A 14,678-nucleotide genomic window follows, 5' to 3' on the forward strand; every position below is an offset into this window, starting at 1 on the left:
GACTAAGATAATATTCCTTTACGTTCATTGTATGGAAAACAGAAATACACAGTCGATGATGGAAGCTATCATCATCACGAAAGTAACAAATTTTGTGAAACCTGTATAGGACAACAAATTCCAGTTTGATGAGTAACAGTTCCAGTGATGCTCCTCGTTACTGTTCATGTGTAAAAATTCTAATTGCATATAATGCTGACAGTTATTTCACAAATATCTTTATTTTTCTGAATGATATCAGCTTATGACTCAGGTTTCATTTGATTCAGCTTCACTTCCTGATTTTTTCTCAGCTCATCTATGTTTGATTCTGGTTTCTCTCAGAATTAGAGCCCTTTAACTCACATTTTAACTACAAGGCTTCTTTGTACTCCATTAATGACAATTCTTTGTAAGTCCTCATATTTTGGGGAGGTCATTTCCAAATGCTATTGTTAATTTACTGAGAAGTGTCTGCCTCATTTCTGCCTATTCTGTGCTCTTCGGTATGGCACGTTGAAGTGTACTGATACATGTTGAATTTTTATTACCTTTGCTGTTATCACTTGTTAGAAGTACAGTATGTTTTGTGGCATACAGTATAATCTAAGAGTACCCCCCCCCCCCAAGCACACACACAAATGAAAACAAATATGAGAAACACAAGAGCAGTATACTGCATAACAATTGAAAACTGGACTAGGTGAAATTTGCATTCAGTTACTTGAAATATGCATTATGATTAATTCAAATGGATGTTACAATGTATACTGTATTTTTCTGTTAAATATGCAAAGAGAATCTTTTTCAAACTGAGTGCTTCATAGTCAGTAAAATTCTGATTTTCTAGTAATGTTTGACTATAACAAATGGTTATCTCCATATTTCCTACTTTTTAGAAAGAAAAAATATATAAGGACTGGCATATTCCTTATTTTTTGGTGCTGTTTAATACTATTAATTTATACCATTAGAAAATGACTAGTTGTTTTTCTGTACACTATTAACAAATCTGAAGGATATCCAAAAACCCAATTTTTACTACTTAAAAACATTTTAATACCTTACTAATAATTTTGTGTCTTCCTACTTGCCATCATTTTGTATTTCCATTGATGTTTCTGTTATATTTTAATACTTTGAAAAACCAGAAGAAGAAACACAATGCATTCCTTGATGATAATCTTCTTTCCTCATTCGTTTTGCAAAAAGCTCCAGAAAATGTAATCAGATGAGCACAGAGACAAAGAGTACAGAATCACAAGCTATGTTTCAGTGGAATAATGTGAAACAGCACTGGCATATACAGCTGATTAGAATCAACGGGGATATAGCCTCTAAATGAAAATAGAAAATTGGCTTATCTGAAAGAAGTGATTTGATTGCTATCATGGGTTTCTGCACAGCTTTACAGTAAGAATTTTATAACATAAATAACATTAAAGTAAAGTGATATTACACAATACCTTCAAAATTCAGACCCATGTACATTTTGTTACTTTAAAGCTTGCCGTTATGACACTTTGAAGTAGCAATTAATATCTGTGATATACTGTACACAATCTACTCCACACTCTCAAAGCAAAAAACAAAAATAAGTAAGTATATAATTAATAAGGAAAACAAAAAAGCCATGATAGCATAATTATTCAGATTCTTTTCTGTGGTAAACCTAAATTCCTAAATTAATTTAGGAGTAGAAAATAAACTTAATGAGCCATGCAATTATTATATTGACCTCTGTGTGTGTACAATAATTGTGGTTCAAAATTAATACTCTCTAAGCCCCTCTGTGAGGTAGTGAATTACAAGCAAAGATTAAACTATATAGGACCTGCGAATGACTGGTGTCCCATTAGTGGTTTATCCTGCCTTGTGCCTGTTGTCTGCCATGATAGGTTCTGGTTCCCCTGCAACCCTGTTTTGGGTGGTTAGAAAATGAACAGACTCAACCATGGAGACCAAGGAGCTTTCAGAACAACTCAGACACAAAGAAGTATAAGGGCACAGGAGGGTGTAAAAATGTTTCAAAGCTAAAACTGGGACAAAAAAACAACACCTTTTAGCAGAACAATGATTCACAGGGCTAAAACTATACTGGAGTGGCTTTAGAACAAGATAGTGAATGTCTTTGAGTGGCTCAGGCTTGAATCCTGTTGAGAATCTGTGGAAAGATTTGAAAACTACTGTCAAAAATTGGTCCCAAAGTAATTTGTGAGAGTTTGAGTAAATCTTCCAAAAAGATTGAGCACACATTGCAGTTCAGAGTGCAAATTTTGTGGAAATTTACAGTACCCAAAAAGTCAGTAATAGCTACCGAAGGTACTTCCACCACATGTTGACTGCATGGGTCTGAATAATTCTGCAATCACCATTTTTTTTCTTTTTAGTTTCATTTACCATTAATATCTAACCCTTTGAGCATTTAGGTTTTGAATAATATATGTTTAAAAATCGATTTGCAAGATATTAAAAGTTCGCAAAACAGGACATCACAGAAAGGGTCTGAACACTTGTGCAAGTCCATGTTTATTTTAAAGGAAAATTATCAAAAACACATTCAAATAAACTTTACTTTGTACCTTGATCGATTTATTATTATTATTATTATTATTATTATTATTATTATTATTATTAAGAGAATCAATTCATTGTCATGGAATAAGGTGTAGTGATGCATTGCATATTAAAAATCTTATTTGAATGTAAATCCTTCATTATGAACAAAAAATTAAAATCACATCTAGTACAGGTGCAAGGTAAAACAATTTATCTAATATGATTTTATCTACTGTATTTCTGCAAATGTAAGAGTGGCAGTGCCCAGAGCATTAGCTAGTGTTTTATAGAAAGTCTTTTTATTTCCAGCAAAATCTTCTAGTCTAATCCTTCTAAAGGCTTCTTGACAACTCATTAATACAGATTTGACTTTTTTAGGAAATGCATCAAATTCACATTTCTCAGAATTTAGCTATATGTAGAGTTTAGTTATCATTTTTCAATGTTCAATGTTAGAAAGTCAGTCCTATTACTTCTGGCAATCTTCCCAAGATACAATCCTTATGACGGGGTAGGTGTCACCAATCAAAGAGGCGTAACAATCCACTTGTTTTAGAGTGATAATAATGTCTGCTGCAGCATGTACAGTACATATATATATTACAGATGTTGTTTGCCACTTGTAAAGCATCTGAACTCCTCCAGAGGAAGTGGTGAGACTGCTTACTCAAGGTTTCTTTCCTCCCTCAGACATTGCACTCATAAACTGAACGTCTTGACTACGGCCTGTTTGAGGAGACAATAACGCTCCTCCACTTCCTCAGCCAGGAAGTTCTAAATTACAAGGAAAGCTAATACTGGCTATTTAAATGATAGTATGTCAGTCAATTCAAAATACCATTATACACCCACTAGCTTTTGTATTGACATTTCCATTCTGCAGTGTCAGCTTTGTTATTTTTTAACTTGGCTATGTTTCTTCTAAATGGCCTTAACAACTAATTAAAAAGTATTTCTCATTTTTTGTTATTTTTTAAGGTCAGCTGAATGTTTATTTGGATTGGATTGAGATGGGAGAGCAATTAAGATGGCATGTTTTACATTGCAAGATGTTTCATCATTTGCTCCCCATAATACAGGCTGTTTTGGTATTTTGTTTGCTGTCTTGGCCAGTTTTCACCGGACATGATTTATGTGTTAAGATAGAAGATTATTTCTGGGCCTATAACTGCTTCTGTCTAAAACAGCAGCTGTCTTCTTTCAATGGAATTCAGATGTGTGGCACATGAGGTCTGGTTCTTCGTCATTATTCAAATTGTACAAACACAGTGAAATGGAGTCCTAGAAAAAATTAAAAACACACATTTTCCTCTTTTTATAATCTATCCTGGCTTCACTAAAAGATTTGATAATCAAATTTAAACTGTTGTTTCTGCAGTATCTCCATGGAGACAGCAGCATCCCGAATAAGATCATCCCCATAATTCAATTGGTAACACACATTTTAAGATGGGGCTTATCTAGCCATTCTTTTTTAATATTTGGGTTTCTAATATTGGATTGTGCAAAATGAACATGTTCACCCATAACAGATCATCAATGTGCAAAAGGAACATGTTCAACCATTACATATCATCAATATACAGAAATGGATATGACTTTTTTCATAACTTACTGTAGCACATCTTTTTGCTTTTACTGTAACTGTATCCACGTGATTCAAGTATAGGGAAGTCTTGACTTATAGCATAATCAGATGTTTGCTTACATGGTTGCGCTGTTTAGCATTGTGAAACAGCGATAACTAACATTCATATCACCCATACATCTTACATACATTTGCTGTTAAAAACACCATGAATCTGAATAGTGTATAATTCTAAAACTTGTAAAAATATGTATATTTTATATTGTTATATAGCATGTTAACTATCTTTGTATGTAATGTAATAATTTTGAAACTGCAAAAACAGCTGTTCTTGATAATACACGACAGAAAAAATGGTGTTTTAAAATCTATATTTCACTGTATGTTTTGTTTCTGGGTTCTTTGGCTTTCCACCCTGTACTTTATACATGAAGACATTACATTATTGCCTTTATAATACTGGTTTCCTCTCTGATTAAAAATACATTCCCTATTTTAAAAATGATCAACTATTGGTAAAGAAAATGTCAACAAACAGTGTGTAACAAGTACTGTAATTCAAATGTCAAAACAATTTTTCTAAACATGAAACCAAACCTTATAGAGTTATTCTAATTGTTCTTGGTACAATATCCAAAAAATGTTAAACTGTATGTCCTTGTCAAATTTGTTGTCATACAACCATACTAAGAATACATTTTTCATGAACTCCAAAAAAACTTCCATTTTAATGCAATTTTAATACTTTTCAATCTCAACATATCTGCCATATAAAACCTCCTCATTTCTATTACTTAAAAAACAGGTATTACAAATATGTTATTCACCTAAGAGGAACTATAAGATTTAGGTTAACTTTATCAATTCCTTTGAGTATTTTGAATATGTACGTATATCAGGTCATAATCTTTTCTGTTGAAAACTAAAAGGTTAAGCTCTGTGATATATCTGCATGCTCTTCTCTGCATTGGTTCCAGAGCAGCAATGTGTTGACTAAAATTCACACAGCATTCTAATCTACAGCAGGCCTTAGAACTGGGTTATGAAATTTTAACATAATATTTTCATTAATTCCCTTTTCTTTTTTGTCTTGTTAATTGCCTCCCTACACTGTCTAGAAAATATAAATGATGCGTGAACATTAAACCTAAGTCTTTTCTAAATTACCTATTCTATGCAATACTCTGTACTTGTCTCTATTAAATATAAAAAAATGTCAGTCTTGAATTTTCAAAATATTTTTTAGTTTAATTTGCTAGTGCTACAGAGTTTGGTAATCCTCTGGGTATGGCACAATCTGCACATTTAACTAGTTTATTTACTAGTTTACTATATCAGAATCAAGATAATTGATATTAATAAATAATTATATTAAGAAAGGTAGTGGTTCTAGTACAGATCCTTGTGGGAGTCCATGAAAAAGATCACCAAAATTTGAGTATTCATGTATCTGTACCACCTGCCTCCTATTTCATAACCAATTCTCAATCCACTTGTTTTCCTGAATTGTTGCCACCTGAAAATTTAGAATTAACTGTTCTTTTGCTGTTTGTTCAAAGACCTTTAACAAGGCTGTTAGGCATGATCTGACTTCTCTAAATCTAAATATTTTCTAACTATTCTTAATGTTTTACTAGACATTTTCAAGTACAATAGGTGATCCTCCAGTTTAGGTTATTATTGTTAAATTATTATTTCCATAATTATTACTGTAATTTTACATTAAAAACATCTTGGTTTTCCACATTAGTTAATCTTGAGTGATTATAATACCTGTAACACTTCTGCCTGAAACTTGTTGTTCTTGTTTAATATTTTATAAAACATTTTATTTTCCCTTATATTTTACTATCTATCCATTTATTAATCACTCCTCCAATTCCAGGTCGTAGGGGAGCCAGAGTTTATCCCAACAAGCAAAGGGCGCAAGGCCGGAAACACCCTGGATAAGATGCCAGTCCATCGCATGGTAGACAAACAGACATATACTGTAGTAGTTCACGTGGGTAGCTGCGTCAGCACACGTAGGCTGCAAAGGAACAAGTAATATCTTTATCCATGCTGAAAAAAAAGAAGAAAGAGAACACAACTTTTCGGCTGTGGAGCCTTCTTCAGAACACCTGACATACTGTATACTGTACACTCACACCAGGGCCACTTTTTCCAGAAGCCAATTAATCTACCAGTTTGTTTTTTGACAGTGGGGGGAAACTGGAGAACTCGGAGGAAACACGCACAAACACAGGGAGAACATACAGTACAAATAGCAGACCAAAGCAAGCTCAGGACCACTGTGCAGTGAGGCAGCAATGCCAATCACTGCACCACTGTGCCACCACTTTATATTTTTCCTGGTCTTAAATATATTTCCTGATACTTTTCACATTTGTGTATTCACTTTTATGATAAACATGTTCTGTGCTACAGGCAGAAGCTGTTTAAACTATTGCTACCTATTTTCTACTGCTTTCACTTTTGTCCTAGCCAAATTATCTTTTCTTAAACTGTGCCTCATTCCTTCCAAATCTGTTTTCTAGATATTGTAAACTTTTACATTTGACTCAACTTATACAGTTTCAAACTGTACTTCAAAGCACAGAGTGTTACCATGATCACAGTTCCCTAATGGTCTTTATTGAGACTAGATCAATATAAGAATTTCCTCTCGTAACCTCCCTGATAAAATGGATAAAAAAGCCTTCATTAACCAGCATTTAATTTTCTCGATATTTCTAAAGGTACTTCCCAATCCTTATTGGGAAGGTACAGTAGAAGTCTCTCACAAAACTGTTTTCAGTAGTTTAAGGGATAAATGGGAGTGGAGGAGGGGGTGAGGTGTGTCTGAGGAAGTATGGATGTAATGGTGCTCCACAGACAGATGGTGTCAACAGAGAGTTCTGGATGAGAAGAACAGGACCGATGCCTGCAGGCTAGCTGTTTCTCTTACAGCCTGGAGAGGCAGAGATCAAAGAGCACTTTCTTGGAAGTGGAGTGGGAAAAGTAACTGCTCCTGAAGAGTTGTGTGCAAACAGATTATAGTCCACACTCTGACATCTGAAGGATTTAGGTCTCGAGGAAAATGGCCATGCTAGGGGAGAGATCTGGGATGGGGAGCAGGATGGGAGATAATTAGAGGAATAGAAGGAAGTGAATTCAAAATAGTATGAAGAACATCTGGCCCTGCGATGGAGACAGGATTTGATATAGGACTTGTATATTCAACTCTGAAGGAGGAGTGTGGTCTCAGATCACGACTGGGACTTGGTAGGTCTGCAAGTTCTAAGGGAGGGTGAAACAGGAAAAGAGTGTGCTGTTGATTGCTATGCAAACTGTGGGATGGAAATGGCAATCAAGGACAATGAGATGGAACCATGGCAGAGAGTAAATGAGATTCGGGAGTGGAATCCCTGAAGGAACTTCTCTGAAGGAAGTCAACATCAACTTCTGGGCATACTGTAGATCCATAACGAGCAAGAAGAGAGGAGCACAAGGTACATACAGTACAGCATCTTTGACTGCTAATGCAGATTGAGATGTGTGACAGATATGGGCAAAAGGAAGCTCAGAAGGTGAGATAAATTCCTCCAAAATTTGTATTAAAAACATTTCCCCTCTTGAACATATATTAAAATGATTAAATTACAGTATTAAATTATAATCAACATCTGTACTGCATTTGGTGTTCTATAAAATACTCCTTAAACTATACCTTTGGAATGTGTTTTAAATCTGACCCACATAATTTCAGAGATATTTGAGGCCTCTAGCCTTGACTTTCTAAACCCAAATACTCTTTATTAATATACAGTTCTACACCTTCCCCTCTGCTACTTTTCCTGTATCTCCGGAACAGTGTGTATATTACATTCATAATATAATAATTATATTCTAAAATTACATTCCTTTCCATCATTTTCTGTGATTCTAGTAATTTATTTCCAATGCTGGAATGTGTATCTCGTGTAATTTATTTCTGATGCATCTAGTATTTAGGTATAAACACTTACTTGTGTGATCATTTCTTCACTTTGGTTCTTCATAGGTCTTCGTAGCTCCTCACGTAAGTTCCTTTTCTATTTTATTTGGTTTTGCCCCCCCTTTCTTTCTAAGTTAAATGCTTCTGGATTTCTTTGCAGATTCTTTTACCAAGTCATTTGGTGCTCTTCCCACTTACACTTGGCCTTTGCCATGAAATGGTTGATACCTTCTTCTACAACGCATGTCCTCATCCATGTGTTGTGTTGGCACATTAACATTTGCTGGTTGCTTGCTGATAGGATTCCTCAGAAAATTATTGATTTAGTCTACAGTTTCTTGCCAAGTTGTTTGAATTTGTAATACACTATTATTGTGGTGCTATTGAAAAAAAAAGTAAAAAAAATGAAAGAGCATTACCCACTGGCTCACTACTTGGGCGCCCCTTATCATTATGGTTTCATAATAATTAATAAAAATTACAATGTCTATTTTGGTTGTCTTTGTCTTTCTGTAATAATAACATATATATACATTACTGTATTTATTCTGCAAATATAACTGTAAGTATTTGTTTGTTATGGGTGGGGGCATTATTTGAACCATGTTTTTTTATTATTATTATTATTATTATTATTATTATTATTATTATTATTATTATTATATCTGTTTTTTGATTTTAGCTTTGATTCCAAAAAAATCCCCCCAAAATAGATTTGGGTGGTACCACCGAATGATTGGATTTTGGGGGATTTTTCTAACACATTAAAACCAGCTACGTAAATAACCAGGTAATTTATATTCTTAGATGTATTGTAGTGCACGTGCATTTCCATTGGAATACATGATGAGGCCATGAGATGATAATCAAGATAAAGGCATGACTGTGTTTTAAAAATAAACTTTATGCACAGAACACTCTCTATGATTACTGTGATTTTTGCTTTTTAAATACTGCGGCACAAGGCTAACGAAAAATCAGTTTCTTGATGTGCAAATTCAAATCAGAAATGTCTTTGGTTTGAGAACAAATTTTCCTATTCCATTCTTTGAAACCCAGGGATCCTGTTTATGGATTGTTATTCCACCAGAGGGGGCAAAAATGCAGTATAGAAATGGCTTATGCAATTATTTACTAGAAATGTCTGTTTCTGTCTCTATTCTATTTTTCTAGTTCAGCCTCCATTCACATGACTCGCATTACTGAAAGACATCTCTGTTTTTTTTCCTGGCAGTACAGTGCTTTCCGATGTTTCTTGAGGGTATTTATATGCACATAAAAATGTAGAATAATATTTATATCTCTAAACAAAATAATAATAACAAAACAAAATAAGCATTGCAATCATCTCATTCATATACTGTATATATAGTATCTGCATTAAAAAGCATGTGTTCTGTGGGATAAAAATAAGTATGTACTGAGGATTTTTTATCATTCATGTGTTGTTGAAGAGGGTTAAAATACACACTTTGTCTGAGCCTTTTTTTAAAATGATTTTACAAGTTTACAAACAGTGAAGTGAAATCACCGGTAGAGCACCATACCCAGAATACTGTTCAGGTGTAGAACACCTGTTCACACAAATTCATAATATAGTTGTCTTCGATCTAAATAATGGTAACTATTTTAATTTCTAGGCTGAAAGGCACAAGGTTTGAAAGAATAAAACAATAAACATTTTAGACTTAGTAAGTGATGGCTTAGATGTAAGGAATTATAAACATTACTTGCAGCAGATCACTACAATGTCAGTATACCTAGATGCAAACAGGTTTAAATATCAGAGAACAATAATTAGCAGAACAATAATTAACCCTGATATGAGAAAGCAAATTATACACAAATAGTAATCAATATACAGTATGAAACCATATTAAGGCATGAATGTGACCCAAAATATACCAGGATCCTTAATAGGTACACATATTAAAATTTCTTATATTTGGAGCATTCAAGGAAACTCCAGGTAGAATAATAGATACTGTATAACTTTGGATTCACAAAATATTTGTGTGTGTGTTCTGTGTCAGCTTTTTAACATCAATTCCTGTATAAGGCACAACTACCTTCGGTTCCATTGGCAAGAGAAAAGAGCTTTATAGATAGCATTGTTCACAGTGAAATATGAGTTAGTATGATGTTCTGTCCAGTTGTCAAACTGTATTTTCAAAATGTATTCCTTTACTGATGTGAATAATGTGAATAAGAAACTTATTCTTATAAAATAAGGTTGGACAAAATTTGCTCACACTACCGTAGAATCAACAGCTTATGGGAATCCAATTGTAGCTTTACCTGGAATATTTTAGGCCTTGTATTTTTTTCCTTTTGAAACCATGGCTTAATGGTTTTTACATTTGCTCTGGTCACATCCCTCTTGTGGATTGTGTGAACTTGACAAGTCGTTCATCACACTTTGCTCCAAGTCAACCTTTAGGAGAGTTAGCATTGATACAAGGAGTGCTGCAATTGTGAGAAAGCCAGTTACAGTGTTACTGCAAGTCACAGCATTTCCTGCTATATAAGTAGCAGAGTTAGGTTAGCTACTGTAGGTTAGGTTAGTTACAGTAGGTCACTAATTAACTCAAGCTCACCTGACTCAAGAAGCACTCTAACATCCATCACCTTTCAGGGTACTGCAGTCATAGCCACCTATTCTAATAACATATTTTATATTCCCAGGCTACACCTCATAATCCGTATCATAGTGTCAACACATGATACCTTACTATGGATACTTCTATGATAATAGCCTGTATTGTATAAAAGCTGAAAGGGAACCATCATATCATCACATTTGTATCACAAGCTCAAAGCTATAGTGTCAGTGCTGTTGTTATAAATATATAGGTTTAGTTTTTTTTAAATCCTTTGTTAATATATAATATATACTAATGTAGTACTAGGTTTCTAATTAAACACAGACATATTACTATCCAAGTCATAGTACATGCAGCCTTGTTAAAAATTACAAACACACACTATAAAATATGGATAAAATCCAAGCCTTAATGGATTTCAAATCTGCTGGAAAAAAAATAGAGATATTTTGAACAACATTATCTCAGCCTAGGGATTTTTTCTTAAGTGCTCAGATTGTTTAGTGAATATATATATTTTTGGTGACGTTGATAAAACTGCTTTAGCGTACTGTTCTTATTCAGTCAGAAGTATCTAATTTTTAAGAAATCTAATCTGTATTATGCAGTTTTTGTTCTTTTTACCAGGGATATATTTCTTCTGAAATTTGTATTCTTATGATGTATAAAGCATCAATAATTAATCAGATTCTAATATTAAGCCTCTTATTTTTACACTGATACATTTTTCAAGACTGTACTGTAAGTCATAATTCAGTCGCAGCTACAGCTGCAACTCTTTCTCATTCATACATTAGTCCAGTTGAATCCCTCTGTCTTTTAACTACAGCAACAGGCCTTTTTGTAGCCATGGAAATTACAACAATATAATTCTGATGGGTGCATACATATTTATTATATTTGTGTTTGCACTTGAAGTGCAAATACAAATATGATAGAAATGATAAAAATGTTAAAGACTATTAGATGATCTAATAGATCTTCCTTTAGAACTAATTTCAACAATTCTTTGGATTGAATTAAACATCATACAAATCATACAAAATGCAATGTTAAAATAATAAAATTATTAAGAATAATATAATTATATTAATTATTATCCTACAAACCACTCCTGGATACCCACAACATCTTCCATTTTACCTGTTTATTATGTAATTTTATTGCTGATTAATATTAATAATAATAATAATAATAATAATAATAATAATAATAATAATAATAATAATAATAATAGTTTCCAAGTCTTTGGTCTTCAAGTGGTTGAGCTCCCTCTCTCCCTCTCCAGGACCAGGAGAAAGGATCACTAATTTAGACAAACTTTTGAGAATGTAAATTTCCCTGACACAATATATGCCATGATAACACCAGCTTAATTAAGGTAATCAGCCACAACGCTAAGACATCAATTATCACTTAATCAAAATAATCTGCAGCCCTGGTAAATTACCTGTTTATTCAATACATTCCTCTGCCTACTAACAAACTCATTTAATATAAAGCACAGAACTGTAATGTGAATTAATGTGAACCCCCTTACAGCAGTCAACTCTGCAGTCAGCACATTCCATAAAAGAAATGTGAACATTTGTAGAGGGAACATGTCACATTCTCTACAAGCATTGTGTTTAGGATTGATGTGGAAAAAATCTGACTGCCAGATTTACTGTAAAATCCCAAATGAGTGTCAGGAATGTCGAGTGCAGTATGCTAACATAATCCTTACAGTGTGAGTGAAAAGTCTAAGAAAGTAATGCAGGACAAACTTAAAATTAATTTCAGGAAATAAATAATTAAAAAACATCAATGACTGGTATGGAAATAAAAGGGCATCAGTGTGGTAGTACACCAATAAATCTGATATTTCAGTAAGTTTTATTGCAAAATGAGAATGAAGGCAAGTCATTTCCATGAATGCTCTTTTCCATTGTGATTCTGCGGTAGGCTTTAAAACAAAGAAAGACATCTATGAGTAAAAATAGCCAATGTTGTCTGTCTATACTTTTTACAGTCATTCTTAACTTTTTTCTCTTGACTGTTTAATGTAATTAGTTTTACAGGATAATTTCCCAAAAGAAGAATAAAGAAAGAAGGAAAAAGAAGGAAAGGAAAAAAATCTGCAGACACAAAACAAAATTAAGTAAATCCTGACATGAAAACCTGCAAAAAATATTAGAAATGTTCATTTTTAGAAGTCTTATTGGTAATAAATCCAAAAGATTAATTCATTCATTTTCTCCATTTTGAATGACCTCTAGCTTTTGTTTTATAGTCTAGATAAAATTATTTGTTTCAATTTAGTCTGCAGTTTAGAATGTGTTTGAAAATGGCATGTTTGCTGTTAGATTGAACTGTTTTCTAAATAGCAGTGTTGGAAAAAAGGGAAAGTGTGTTATCATGGAACATGAGAGCTGATTTGAAATGCTGATTTCTTCTTTTAACCATACTTATTCTCAGTGTAAAACACTTCATGAGTTATTCAAATATAGTTAGAACTGTTACTGCATTTGATTATCTGTTTGAAAAGGGGAATATATGTTACATTTTGCTGCTAAGAAAAATCTGCCCCTAATAGTTCTCATAAAAGATCACAGTTATATTACAAGAAGTGCATACAATATACTCTGATTGTAAATGTTCATTTACCCCACCTTAAGTAATTATTGTAATTATAGTAAAGCCTAGTGTAATTAAAACATTCCTAAACACAGTTACATACAGTAACATACTGTAGTTAATCTTCTACCTATATCTTTCTGATATATTGATCTCAAATCAACTGAGCAGTTCCAAATCATTAGAACGTGGATTAGCTCTGTCGTATGATACTTCATTTGCTCTGCTTTGCATATATCAACCAGTGATTAAATATTGAATAATAATTATTATTTTTTTATCTCTGCAGTCTCAAAATTATTTGTGAAGTGAGATTCTATGCAATTGCTCTTTGCTGACTAAACAAAGCTGTGTAACAAAGAAAGTTGTTGCAAACTCAGCAATCATATTTAGAAATATTAAATAATATATAACATACTCTAATATGTTGGAAAAAAGGGAGGTATGGTGACACTTTGGACAGCATTTCTGTCTTGCAGCACTGAGACCTTGGGTTCAATTCCAGAATTTGGGTACTATCTACATGGAGTTTGTATGTTCTCCCCATGGGTTTCCTCCCACAGTCCAAAAAACATACAGGGTGTTTAATTGGCATCTGGGAAAATTGCCCTAGATGTTAGTGTGTGTCTGCTTCTGATTGGTGTACCCTGCCTTGTGCTTGCTGGGATAGGCTCCAGCTTCCCCATGATCCTGAATTAGAAGAAGCAGGTAGAAAATGGTTGAATTGATGAGTATTGAAATATATAAGTTGTATGCAGTATCAACTGTAACTGGGCTGCTCTTGGCATAAGCTGGTACAGGTACAGGTCTAGCAAGCAATAATTTGGTGGCACATTTATAGACCCAGCCCCCCTACAGACTGAATTAAAAGGTGAAGCATATATAGAGCTTAAAAACGTTTTCCCTCTCTCTTAATCACAACATTGTTTATAATTATCAGAAATTGCATGATAACCAAGATTTGTGCCTTGATTTGATATAAATACCATCAATAGTACAAGGCAATACCATATTCTACAGTATTTAATGTTTTATTTTTCAATTTTTAGTGTTAAATATAACTATTAGAAAATTAAATCAATGCATATGTAGCACAGATGTGAAGGCAACATCTAAAAGAGATCATCTTATTTTCTGCCTGTTAATTGATTAAGAGAAAAAATAAGGTATCCTACATTGCCACATTAGCTTCCCGTACATACAGTATACTGATGGAAAAATGAAACGCAACATTTTCTGGAATGAGAAGACTATAGTTATAACTTATGTACTTTCACAAAAAGTTGTCAATTTGTTTTAAGCCTTCTGACCAGCAATACAGCTTTTGCAGTGAGGCATTGCAACTTGCCAATCACAT

The sequence above is a fragment of the Lepisosteus oculatus genome, chromosome 2 (genome assembly GCF_040954835.1).
Source record: "Lepisosteus oculatus isolate fLepOcu1 chromosome 2, fLepOcu1.hap2, whole genome shotgun sequence".
Lineage (NCBI taxonomy): Eukaryota > Metazoa > Chordata > Actinopteri > Semionotiformes > Lepisosteidae > Lepisosteus > Lepisosteus oculatus.